Source organism: Myripristis murdjan, chromosome 20 (assembly GCF_902150065.1).
Source record: "Myripristis murdjan chromosome 20, fMyrMur1.1, whole genome shotgun sequence".
In the NCBI taxonomy this organism is placed as follows: domain Eukaryota; kingdom Metazoa; phylum Chordata; class Actinopteri; order Holocentriformes; family Holocentridae; genus Myripristis; species Myripristis murdjan.
Genome location: NC_043999.1, coordinates 23292546 through 23303869, shown reverse-complemented (window position 1 = coordinate 23303869; position 11324 = coordinate 23292546).

Sequence of the window (11324 nt, the reverse complement as noted above, 5' to 3'; positions counted from 1 at the left end):
CACATGCTCAGCGCCCACTTTATCTTATCTCATACATGACCTGAGATTTAATGCTGGTTTCAACAGCCAGCATAGCTGTTAACTGTAACTTTAGGCCATGTATGAAAATATCTGACACTGTAATCTTTCAACAGCAGCAAGTAGCCTTTATCCGTACAATGGATATCCATGCTATTCCACCATTTGTTTGATTTAATCAGCTCACCTGCATGTGTGTCATGTCACTGAGGTGAGTCTATAAAGGCTTCAATGCACTTGGCATATTGGTATCATAATACCTAATTCATCAGTGGTTGAGGGATAAGAACCACCTCCCGATCAAATGTCAGGTCAGTGGGCAGAACCCCAGCTGGCATTCAACCGACGTTCAACATTGAAATATAATTTAAAACATGCCAGTTGTTGTTTCTACATTGAAACAATATTGAAATAATATATAAAGCTAACAATTGCGGAAACGTTGACAACCTATCAATAAATCAGCGTTGAAATATAAACAAGATCTGTATGTTGATTCAACCTATTGGCCTCTTCCACCCAGCTGGCATTTTAACATTTATTCAACACTGAATCAACATCATAACTCATGGGTGAATCAATGTTGAATTTGGTTTTGATTTTGCAAAGCGAATCGACATTGATATTGTGATGTTGTTTCAACATGAGTGAACTAATATTGAAGGCACAACAGTGAATCGATATTGAATTAAGTGTTGATTTTGCAAAGCGAATCAACGTTGATATTGTGATGTTGTTTCAACATGAGTGAACTAATGTTGAAGACCCAACAGTGAATTAATATTGAAAATTCCGTTCCCGCTGCCGGGGGGTGCGCGTCTGAATCACTAGGAAAGTAGTAGGAAAAATAGTTCTGCTTAGAAAATTGTAACTAGAAAAGCAAAGCAATGTATACTTTTTACACTGTGACACTTAACGAGGCAGGAGTGCCAGCTCTCTCCCCCACTGACTCCCATAATACCTGGAACCCACAAGCTGGGGAGAGAAGGACAAACACACACTTTTTTAACTCGCCGAATCTCGGGTATTTTGGGGAGTTGGCAAATAAGACACAGTTTGAAAGCCCAAAGCCTTACCTTTCTCATGATACCTTTTATTTTCCGCTCGGACTTACTGTCTTTGAGAAAAAAAGCATTTGTTTGACCACTACTTTTAGGCGATTTTCTCCCAAGAGCCACTGTCACTCATGCTGTGTGCTCACACACTTTATAGGGCCTCATTTCTGGCTCAGCCCAAATAAACAGCATTAGTCCAGCGGATAGGCTCTCTGCCTGCCATGCAGGAGACCAGGGTTCAACTCCCCACCTGGGCAAAAGCAACAACACTCTGCAACCTACTAACAGCATAGGGCTGGTGGGTTACCACGCGGTCGCAAAGGTGACAAGCACGTTCAGAGTTTCTCCTTTTTAATTTTTAGTGATTCAGACGCGCACCCCCCGGCAGCGGGAACGGAATTTTCTATATTAATTCACTGTTGGGCCTTCAACATGAGTGAACTAATGTTGAAGACCACATCAAAAAATCAACGTTGATTCGCTTTGCAAAATCAAAACCAAATTCAACATTGATTCACCCATGAGTTATGATGTTGATTCAGTGTTGAATAAATGTTAAAATGCCAGCTGGGTGGAAGAGGCCAATAGGTTGAATCAACATACAGATCTTGTTTATATTTCAACATTGATTTATTGATAGGTTGTCAACGTTTCCGCAATTGTTAGCTTTATATATTATTTCAATGTTGACAGCTCATCTTGGTAAAACAAGTTACACTAAAATGTGAACCAACACTTTTGAAATACATTCCAAAATGAAGAAATTTTTTTTCTTTTTAACACAAATGACTTTTTGAAAATAATTTAAAATAAATTCATCAATTAATTCTAAGTACTTGACAGTGAATAATCCCAATGTGTGATTCACAACCACAGAGATCTTTACTGTGGCAGGGAAAGATGCCAATCACAGATTATTGAGATACAAAAATATTGGTTGAAAGAGATCTGTGTGCACCAGCAGCTGATCAAATGTATGAAAACAATTTTTAAGTAATTCTAAAAATCCTCCAAATTCACCTGTACAGGACTTTCCAAAATAGAGTTGCATTGTACTCATCAGCAGATAAAACAATGAACCTAAAACTGCTTTTAGCCATAAAAATTTTGTCCATGAATTATGGCATTTGAATAATAGGAAATACAAAGAACTAATAAAAATAAAACAGCAAGTCATTTTAGGTTTGTCCAGATGCTGCCTGCTGTTTTGGCTGTGTGTGTGCATGTTCCTACATTGATGGACTTCCGACAAGACAGTGCAGCTGTCAAGACAGGCCAGAAAGGCGCCTTTAAATAAAATGTATTATTATTATTATTATTAGTTCCACATTTTGGCTATTTAGCAAAAGTTAATTACACCAACATTTAGAGATATCCTGATAACAAAGAACAAACCCTGTCCACCTTTATTGGAGCGTGTAATAAATATTTGTATCATTATCATTTGGGCAGGATGAAGATAAACTGGAATTTGAAACTTTGAACTGAACCTCAAACTCAAAGAGCTGTTAAATGTTTCGCCCTGCTCAATAAAACCTTTCTCTCACTGAGGTGGTAACTATTGTGCTCTTGTGTCCTGATGTACATTAGGTAGTATTATATATTTTATATAAAGTTTAAATAACTAACAGTGCATGCCTTCTAAGATGGAAGGACAATGTACAGAAAGCTGCGTGTGGTTAGGAAATCCACAATATATATTCACTGCTCACAAAAAGTTAGGGATATTTGGCTTTTGGGTGAAATTTATGGAAAATGTAAAAAGTTCACGCTACAGTGATATTATATCATGAAAGTCAGGCATTTAAGTAGAAGCATACACTGGTGATTTCCTCATCTCAAACAATTTCTTGAAACAAAAGCCAACAACAGTGGTGGATATACCACAACAAAAAATGTCAGTGTCAATAACTTGTCATGTGCCCTTGAGCATCAATTACAGCTTGACAACGACGTCTCATGCTGTTCACAAGTCGACTTATTGTCTGCTGAGGCATGGCATCCCACTCTTCTTGAAGGGCGGCCCTCAGGACATTGAGGTTCTGGGGTACAGAGCTCCGAGCCTCTACACGGCGACTCAGCTGATCCCATAGGTTTTCTATGGGATTCAGGTCTGAGAAAGTGCAGGCCACTCCATCTGAGGTACCCCAGTCTCCAGCAGCCGTTCCCTAATGATACGACCTCGATGAGCTGGAGCATCAAACACCTGATGTGAATTTTGCCGTTAAACTCCTTGTTAGAGAACAGCAACTTGTGCAAAAAGTACTGAAACATTGAACAGTTGGACATGTGCATTCAAAAGTTTACAGAAGGTCACATTAAGTTCACCTGTAAAGGTTATAATGCATTTTAGGATCATCCTGAAATTTCACCCAAAAGCCAAATAACCCTAACTTTTTGTGAGTAGTGTATATTTTTACTATACTATACTAAACTATATTTTTCCAGGTGAAAAAAAATCCACATTGGAGATGCACCATAAAAAAACAACAAGGAACAAATCCAATTAATGAGACTTTATTAATAAAATATCAAATGAGAGTCTCCAATCGGCACGTCTTTGGAGTGTGGGAGGAAACCGGAGCACCCGGAGGAAACCCACGCAGACACAGGGAGAACATGCAAACTCCACACAGAACAAGAGCCAGGGCTGGGAGGCGAGCCGTGGCTCTTGTTGCTGCGAGGCTGCAGTGTGGACCACTGAGCCACTGTGCCGCCTACGGAGGGAAGCTGTGAACAGACAAAGCATAGATGAGATGTGTACGACTGTGTGTGTATGTGTGTGTGTGTTTGTGTGTGTTACGTGTGGCATGGAGGTGCAATACTGCACACTGCCTGTGGGGGATGTTTTTTTGTGTTTGTCTCTCTCCCCACCCCTTGTTCTCTCTCCAGGGCTCTTCCTCTTTTTTTTTTTTTTCCCTCGGCCCTCCTCTTGTAGGAAGAAGCACCTGGAGCCAATTACTCAGGAGAGAAAAGGGGGGGACCTAAGGTGTGGTGGCTCTCTCTCATACCTGGCAGCAGCAGCAGCAGTTGTTTCTTTTTTTTTCTTTTTCTTTTGTTTCGTCCCAACATGATTTAGAGTTGGGTTTTGTTATTTTAGTTTGTTATTTTAGTTTGGGATGGAGATTTCTGGTGGTCCAGTTTTCGGGTTTTGTTTTGACTAGGTTGAGTACTTTTTTTTCCTTTTTAGGGGAATGAGCTGGGTGCGACGGCCCATTGCGTGGCTGGCCCAGCGAATTCCCTTCTTTTGTTCCTTTTGGCCGGGATCTCCATCTCCTTTTGTTTGTGTTTTTCCTTAACCCTTTAAGTGGTTTAAGTTGATTAAGAAAATAAATGATTTAGTTAATTTAGCAGTGGTTTTGGCATCTGTATTATGTTTGCGGTCTCCAGGAAAGAGCCTTGGTTGGTGAGGCCGTAACAGTGTGTGTCCACTGTAGCTACCACTGGCGAGCCTTAAGTTGGGGTTAATGAGAGTAAATGCCCAATTCTTCATTTGTTCATGTTTAACAAATGAAGAAATTAGATGGTTTGTTAAATTTACCTCAACACAATGCATATCGAATTGTAATCTTGTATGGGAATCGAATCAGCCAATCAGTGACGACCCCCAGGCCTAATGAGTCTGACACTGCAGCTCATTCTAGCCGTCATTGCTCTCAGCCAATCACTAATGTCAAAGTGTCAAACACAGCCACTGTGGCTGGTGACTTGTGATTGGCTAAGTGATGAGGGCTAGAACGATCCTCCCAGGCTGCGGCCTCAGATTCGGTCATGGGGGAAAGTCTAGATTAGCTGGGCGCTGTTGTTGTGACTCACAAACACAGAAAAGTTTCTGGGCGCCTCGTCCGTCCAGCCTGCGGGGGATGTCCTCTGTGAAATGTGGTCCAGCGTGACATGGGTTAGGATGATGGGGTAGGACAGGGCAATGACCAGGTGCCCCTGCCCCCCTGCAAAGGCCCAGCAGTTACCAGGACGGACATGTGGGTTAGGGTTAGGGTTAGGGTTAGGGTTAGACAGCAGGGAAAAGGAGAATTCAGGAGGGCTGTATACATATATGTATGTGTCAGAGCTGCCCAATAAGATATGTAAAATGATTTTAGTATCCAAAAGTTTCATTTTAGCCATAAAAAAAAAAAAAAATATACTACCTCGATGACAGTCTGATGTTGTGGTGGGCCCCCCAGGTCAGTCCAGAACACATTAAAAAACAGGTAGTTGGAACCCTAACCCTAACCCTGGTTGCCGATATGTGTCTGAACTGAAATGTTTCATCACCGTGGCACCTGCACACACACACACACACACACACACACAGAGGAAATGAAAAAGCAAACTGTGGATCTGCTCCACAATAATGTACATGTGTGAATGATGATGAAGAGGGTGATGATGAAGATGATTACTAACCCACTGACCCCAAAGCGTAATCAGCCATATCATCTGTCGCGGGCCGACTACAACACAGACTGAGGTGTTGCGGCAGTTCCAGGACAGGAGGAGGCGGGTCAAGCTGCTGTTTGACTGACAGCTGCTCCTCGTTCATCTGCAGCCACAAACCAGGAGGAGGAAGCCGTGAGAAGAGCCAGCAGTGCAAAGAGAGATGAAAAATTCAGTTGTTTTTTGTTTTTTTTTTTCAATTTTTCTTGTGATTTTTTGTGAGTTGTTTTACTAATGTTTTGCAAATTTTCTGGTCTATGTTTTGTTTTTTATTATACATAACTGGTAATCTTCTTGTAATTTGATTTGAAACAGAATGTTTTTGAAAGAAATCCAGTGCATTTGCCCAGGTTTCACAGGGCTAACCAGCCATGTTTTAGCAGGTATAGGGCTCAAACTGGTTAAAGACGTTCTGCAGTATGCATGCATCAACATGTGAACAAGACAGATAAATGTCTGTGTCTTGATGGGAAACCGTCTCTGGACTCTGATTCTTGTTTTTGGATGTTTTGCACATGAATAAAGTGAAGTGAAGTGCGCATTTGAGAAGAAGGTGTAGGTGCGTCTCTTGGGTCATACCGTAGGGGGGACGGCAGTCACTGAAGAGTTGTCAGTCCAAGGAGTCATTAGTAAAAATCCTATGGGACAGAGAGACACAAAGAGTAGAAGAATCAGGTGAGGAGCTAGTATAGTTTAAACATGCAGTATGGCAGAAACTTGACAGGTGCTCCTGAAAAGCCTAAGGTGGCTGGCCCTGAGCTGCTGCAGTAGAGACGACTGGAGAGTGAGAGCAGGAGGGACGTGTCACTCATCAAAAGAGAAAAGTGCTGAGAGCAGGAGGAAAGCAGCGAACTTTCCACCAGCAGGGCAGAACGCGGTCCAGATGCAGGGAGAAACACACACAACACTTTTTGTAACTTTTGACTTTTTTCTGTAAACTTTTTTCCAATAACTGTGATTTCAGGTGAGCAGCAGGACTTACCTGTGCTGCTGCTGTGATGACGGCTGACACGATACGCAGCAGCCCTTCTTCTCTTATTGAAGGGCCTGAAAGATGCAGGGACATTGAGATGTGTGAAGAGTTATGAAAAAATAAAAGAGGACTGCACACATATTCACACCCAGACATAAAAACTTACTTATTATCTTCTCGATAATACCCCGCAGATAACAACCTCAGGCTTCGCCTTGGCGTGGCTGCTGAGAGGAGAGAAAGACGGAGGAAGAAGGGGCCATCAGTAACACACACTGACACAAAGACATCCTATAGACATCAAACTGGCATTTCCAGATCCAATTATTCAGACATTACTAGCTGCAGTGCAGTGATTAGTCAGTAGATGTCGCCATTGTTCGAGCTCTGTCTTTTCACAGGCGCTGCGCTGAATGTCAGGATTCAGGGACCAAAAGTTGACCAACTATGGGCCCGCTGATGGAAGTCATCATGTTTTTTCTGTGCACACACTCTTTTTCATTTCATTCACTTTTAGATGTCAACTCACCGCTGATTATTGTTGCGTTTCTTGCACTTGAGCGAAGAATGAGGAGAGAAAACAAGAAAGGGAGCAGAAATTGACGAGGTGACTTGTCTTGTTTCCAGGTAAACTCTGCGGTCTTGTCTTGTTGAACGCTGGTTCAGAAATGCAGAATGAGCCCAAGTTCCCTTCATGAAAACAGCATCTGCCATTAACAGATGCTGTTAATGGCAGCATCTGTCTCAAGGTTCTGCTGATGTCACAGCGGCTGCAGCTCCTGCTGGGCCGCGTGGCGGCTGAGAATTGTTACTGCCCGTAACCGTTTCCTAGTCATTCTCATGCGCCTTTCCCCATCACATCCTCAACAAGCCAGCTGTGTGCGTCGGGAAACTTAGACAAGATGATTGATTGATTGATTGATATGGAATAAAAAGACACTGATTTTGAGTTCTGCCTCAGAATAATCAAATAGCCTATTCAACCTCCAGTATCTGGTTGCAGAGTGTCTCGTGCCCCGTTCCTCCACCAGGTAACTGACAGGTGGAAACTGGCAGTGAGTGGCAGGGGTCAACACAACACCTACAGGAAAAAGTTTAGTTGGCTATGAACTTAGCAGGCCTGCAATATCATTAATCCATAATGTATTATGTGTTGTAAAATGTTGTCTATCAGCATCTTTTTTTTCTCTTTTCTTTTCTTTTCTTTTCTTTTTTTTTTTTTAAAGAGGATATAGGCTATTAAATATATGCAGCCAGTAATTTCTTAAGCATAAAACAAAGGGAGGGCCAGGGAGAAATGCTGTTTTTCACAAGCACTGACTGGTCTATCAAAGACAAGGGGATGCATTTGACAGAGCAGAGGTATTGTGAGAATACATCTTGAACTTTGGCAAGAAAAAGGGAAAATCCTTCCAGTGGCTGCTGGAAAATGGTGTGGTTTATACCATCTACCTCATCAGGCACACCGAGAGGGAAGAGGCTGATGGAGGATGATGAATAGATGGAGAAAGCCATGCTCAGTCTATCACCCACTAAGGAGCTGCTGCACTGCTGTAACTTCATATCATGTTTGTGAGCATTCAAAAGTGATAATGGCTAAAATCACTTCTTCTAAAATGGGACTCTGTCATATATTTGAATCAGTTTGTTTTTTGTCAGCTGCGGATTCATCTTCCTCCACTGCTGCACTTGGATGAGCCACGAGACCAAAAATTGTTATTTTGTCAAATAGAGAGAGATGGAGAAAGAGAGGGGGGCCTCAGACAAAAAGAAGAACCAGTCTTGAACTTATTTATTTACTTTTTGAATCCACCATAGCATAAAGATTTTTTTTAATATAAATTACATAAGCATACTTTAATTATCCATTGTTTAGATGTCTTTAAAATCCAAGTAAATTAGGCTTTTAAACTGTACCTTTGTCTGTTTTTGTTTTGTAATAAATAAAAGTGTAGGCCCTCTTGTTTCAGACCAGACAGCTAATTGATAAACTTCATTTTATACTTATTTGTTTTTATACTTGTTTCACCTTTTTCTTGTTTGAATTTACACTGGTCTGTTTGTGTACTTGTTTTGCCTTTTAATCTTGTTATATTTGTTTTACACTTTGAAACTAAGAAGATTTAAGTAAAGAACTGGATTTCATGTGATTTTATCTCAAACTTTTGACAGTTTATTTTTTTAATCTGAATACTAATAGGTGAAGTACGATTTCACATTCGTTTGAATGCACTTATGAATCTTGATATTACACATTATACCTTTTGCATATAATAAACCTGCATACTATTTAGCTTCATACATTCTCAGTATACATTTGATCTTTTATCATTGTGAAAGTTCCAACCTACAGGAAGTGATTTTATCAAAGATATAAAACACCAGGAAGAAAGAAAAAAAAAGTAGTATTACACATTTTAAAGTGAAGCGATGTGGACTCTTAGTCACCTCACACTGTGGAATATTAAAAGACCAGAAAAATATTTCAGCACCATGGACAGGGAACGTTCTCTTCAGAACCATGGACAGCGACGACTGCGTGCTGCAGTCTGGTTGGCTGAAATGAGGAGCAACTGTGTGTGACGGACCCCCTCGGGGGAAGTGAGGCCGCTGTTTGTGACTTGACCTGTACAGATTAGAACCAGCACATTTGCGTTACACACTTAATAATATTTGTATTTTTGTATTTATGTATATACACACAAACATAAATGCAGAGCTAAAATAAAGTCCCTAACCCTAACCCTTTTCTGTCTTTTATGCTGAAATTTTTATTAATGAAATCAGAAAAATCTGAAATCTGAAATCAGATTTATATTCCAAATGTCAGTACACAAGGCTGCAATGGGAAATAGCTGGGACACAGATACATATACACCGTGTCCAGCAGATGGAGCTGTAATTACAACTGAGATGTGCTTTGTGGTGGATGCTCTGTCTGGTAGGCAGCTGGCTCCATACCTCTTGTGCTCTTGTTACACAGGACTCTAGGTGGTGTTGCACGCCTTCTGTTCTTATTCCAGGTCAAATCCCAGGTATTATCTAATGGATACTGAATTTGAATTTGTTTCATCTTTTTTTTTTTTTTGCCTGCTGACATCACTGTCAGGCATTTTACATAAAGGTACTTTATTGTGAGTGACAGTGTCCATCTTACGTTTCCTAACTTCAGATGTGTTGTCTGTTTTCAAAACAAGTCTGGTGTGTCCTTAATTTAAAAGAAAGGTCATGCAGTCTACAGCCCTAGACCTCAAATGTATAGTGAAGGGGTAATAAAAAAATACTTACTAACTAAAAATAAAAATAAAACTTAATCCTTTTAAACTTAGTCCTTTTAATCTGTTTAATCTGTTTTTAGAAAAAAATGACAGCAATTCTATTATATGCATCAGAGCTTGTACATAGTAGAGAACTGTGTGAGAATACAATAAAACAAAATAAACCACATTCATGCCTTTTTGATTTTGCTTGCAGGTGAAGTAACATGAAGCCCACCCCAATCCACAGCACCTTCCTTACCAGCAGAAGACACACACACCTCACCTGCCGCACAGTCTGCAACAAGCTAGTCCAGACTGTTTATAGTATTCCAATGAGGTCACGTGCATTTCCTCCGATGGCTGTGGTTGGAATATAATTATATTCCCCTTTTGACTGATTATGAAAAACACAATTTTGATATTTGCACAAAAGAGGAACATTTGTCTTACATGGGTCATGAAGTTGTCTTATTTCTAGTTTAGAGTTTACAAGTATTTTGTGTGCTGTTAGCTGGGCTGTGATATAGCACATGTTTGCTGTGATGCACGATGTAGTGGTGTGGAGTGGGCCGAGAAATCGAGGAGTCTCTGTGGGGAAGGCAGAGAGGAGTCCTGTGGCACACTAAATGGGGCGGCATGAGGTGGGGTGTCATCTCTGGTTAAATGTAGAGCTCTTAGCACATGTACATAAAAACACACATTTAACACTTAATTTATTGGTATCTCACAAGGACACACTTTGCATCAAGAAAATGTAACCTATTTTTTTTTCTGTTTCTTACATGTCAAGCAAATGTAATGTTCAGAATCAGAATCAGAATCACTTTTATTGTCATTTTCTCCATGTACCTACATACATCAGGAGCCTGAAATGTCGTTTCTCCTCAATCACTTGCAGTGCAAGACAAAAAAAGGACATAACATAGACAACCATTTAAAAAGAGCCCCACTGTGACATGCAGTTCATATCCATATGTCTGTATATCCACATACATCCATACATCTATATATAACCATATGTATGTATATATACACGTACACATACATACACACACACATACATACATATACACATACACACACATATACATATATATACACATACATACATACATACATATACATGCCTACACATACATACACACACATACATAAGATTTAAAAAAATAAAAAATAAAAAATAAATTAAAAAAAAAAAAATTACCAACACAACACAGCCTATGGATAAAGTGCCATGGTACAAACCAGTGTTTGTAAGGTGCTGTTGTGTGTTTCTAAAGTGCAGTGCACAGTTCAATCCATGTCCAATCCAGTTCATGTCCATTAGCTGGGACAGTCATGATGTGCCCATTTGGAGACAAATGTCGCACTGTTGGACTGATGTTGCTTACTAGAAGACAGAAGACTGAGAGTACAGGACAGAATCTGAATTAAACAACTCAGGGGTTTAACTCCTTTTGGTTTAAATGACGTTTAAAAGGATGTGATGTCTACTCCATAGAAGATTAAAATTGATCTCTGTTTATGTGAAAGATGATCTTAGAGTAGTGCTGGTTAAAAGCATGGTTCTCCCACAAACAA